The sequence below is a fragment of the Phytophthora infestans genome, genomic scaffold, assembly GCF_000142945.1.
Source record: "Phytophthora infestans T30-4 supercont1.1262 genomic scaffold, whole genome shotgun sequence".
NCBI classification, from domain to species: domain Eukaryota; phylum Oomycota; class Peronosporomycetes; order Peronosporales; family Peronosporaceae; genus Phytophthora; species Phytophthora infestans.
In genome coordinates, this window is record NW_003302685.1 from 1 (window position 1) to 2,602 (window position 2,602).

Sequence of the window (2,602 nt, forward strand, 5' to 3'; positions counted from 1 at the left end):
TTCTGGATCAGCTGCTTGGCCGCACAAAAAATTTATACACCTTTCCAGGGCTCGAAATCGAAACCTTCAATACGGGAGAAGGAACCGATTTCTATATCACTACGATTGAAATTACTGACCCTGAATATGCCACAATCCGCAATATCAAAGTCGGCGACAGTCTTGAAGAGCTCAAGAAAGCGTATCCCGAAGGGAACCTGACGGGAAATGGAGCGACCAGCGCGCAGGATGAATACCGGTATACGCCGGCCAACTATGTGGATGTAATGACGTTCCATATCAAGGATGACAAGATTGATCGTATTCGCATAAGCACACTTTTGGACTGAGTAATTCAATTCAATTCAATTAAAATGCGTCATTATATAGGAAAGCAGCTTAAGAACTTGGCTTTCTTCCTTCCGTGTAGTCGGTGGAGGAGATGCCAGATGTGAAGTGTCTTGCGGTTGGTTTTCGGACCGACTGCGAGTCCTTTTTAATGTACTAAACTGTACTTCTCTTTGCTCCAAAAGTGGTGGCATTACTGGTTGTGGACGCTGCTATTGTAGCGAGTTGGCGACCGGTTTGTCTGCTGCGGCGTTAATGAAGAAATGCTCGATTCGTGGTATGGTTGGCTTCGGCTGAACAATGCGCTTATTGGGTGATTTTCCTGCTGTGGCGTGATGGACTGGTGAACCATGGCTCTTTAGCTTGGCATTTGAATCGGCTTTGCTGTTGCGAAGTAGAGTGGCGGCTTCGGCTGCCGAGGGTCGATCCATTTGGGAAATGTTGTGTACTTCGGTATGCATCTCAATTGGACCTGATATCAGGCAAGATTACCCGCTGAACTTAAGCATATTAATAAGCGGAGGAAAAGAAACTAACAAGGATTCCCCTAGTAACGGCGAGTGAAGCGGGAAGAGCTCAAGCTTAAAATCTCCGTGCAAGTTTTGCGCGGCGAATTGTAGTCTATAGAGGCGTGATCAGTGTGGGCGCTTGGGGCAAGTTCCTTGGAAGAGGACAGCATGGAGGGTGATACTCCCGTTCATCCCTGAGTTGCTCGTGCGTACGATCCGTTTTCTTTGAGTCGCGTTGTTTGGGAATGCAGCGCAAAGTAGGTGGTAAATTCCATCTAAAGCTAAATATTGGTGCGAGACCGATAGCGAACAAGTACCGTGAGGGAAAGATGAAAAGAACTTTGAAAAGAGAGTTAAAGAGTACCTGAAACTGCTGAAAGGGAACCGAATCGTTTCCAGTGTCTATAATCCGTGGTATATTTCATTGGCGAGTGTGTGCGTGCGTGTGCTGTGGCAGCGGCTTTTTTGGCTGCGCTCGGCGTGTGTGCTGTGTGTGCTTGCTGGTGCCCTGTGCTGCGGTGGGACGTCAAGGTCAGTTCGTATGCTGCGGGAAATGGCCGCCGAGGAGGTAGGGCTTACGCTTGCGTTTGTCTGTTATATCTTGGTGGACGAGTAGTCGCGGTTGGGACTGAGGTGCCTACAACGTGTTTTTGAGTGGGCCTGTGTCTCTGTGTGCGCCGTGTGCGGATAGCTTGCTATGCGTGTGTGGTTGTGTGTGGATTGATGTGGGTTTTAACTTGTTGCCGTTCGGGACGTTGACGAAATGGAGCGATTTGACCCGTCTTGAAACACGGACCAAGGAGTCTAACATGTGTGCAAGTGTTAGGGTGTGGAAACCCCAGCGCGAAATGAAAGTGAAGGGCAGCGTAAGTTGTCTGAGGTAGGAAATGCTGCGGGCTTCGGTCTGCGGTGTGGCACTATCGACCGATCATGAACCTTCGTGGTGAAAGATTTGAGTTTGAGCACATATGTTGGTACCCGAAAGATGGTGAACTATGCCTGAGTAGGGTGAAGCCAGGGGAAACTCTGGTGGAAGCTCGTAGCGATTCTGACGTGCAAATCGATCGTCAAACTTGGGTATAGGGGCGAAAGACTAATCGAACCATCTAGTAGCTGGTTCCCTCCGAAATTTCCCTCAGGATAGCAGCAACTTATTTACGATAGTTTTATGAGGTAAAGCGAATGATTAGAGGATTCGGGGAAGAAACTTCCTCGACCTATTCTCAAACTTTAAATCTGTAAGACCTGCAGGTTTCTTAATTGAACTTGTGGATGTGAATATCAAGTTGCTAGTGGGCCATACGGGGTAAGCTCGTCTGGCGATGCGGGATGAACCGAACGCAAAGTTAAAGTGCCAAAATGCTCGCTCACCTAGATACCATAAAAGGTGTTGGTTCATTTAGACAGCAGGACGGTGGCCATGGAAGTCGGAATCCGCTAAGGAGTGTGTAACAACTCACCTGCCGAATGAACTAGCCCTGAAAATGGATGGCGCTAAAGCGGGCTACTTATACTTTGCCGTTAGCGCGATAGCATTTATAATGTACGCGTTAATGAGTAGGAGGGCGTGAAGGTCGTGAAGAAGCTCGTGGCGTGAGCCTGAGTGAAACGGCCTTTAGTGCAGATCTTGGTGGTAGTAGCAAATATTCAAATGCGAACTTTGAAGACTGAAGTGGAGAAAGGTTCCGTGTGATCAGTAATTGGACACGGGTGAGTCGATCTTAAGAGATTTGTATAATTCCGTTTGAAAGCTGGGCTGTTTGAGC

The 2,602-nt window shown here is 48.1% G+C and overlaps 1 non-coding gene across 1 annotated transcript; it reads left to right on the forward strand.

Moving 5' to 3' along the window:
• Positions 1-681: 681 nt before the first annotated feature.
• Positions 682-2,601, forward strand: PITG_33508 (the record flags this gene model as incomplete). The annotated part of the gene is made up of 1 exon (XR_009934902.1): positions 682-2,601. It is a non-coding gene; the product is annotated as a 28S ribosomal RNA (ribosomal RNA).
• Position 2,602: the final 1 nt, after the last annotated feature.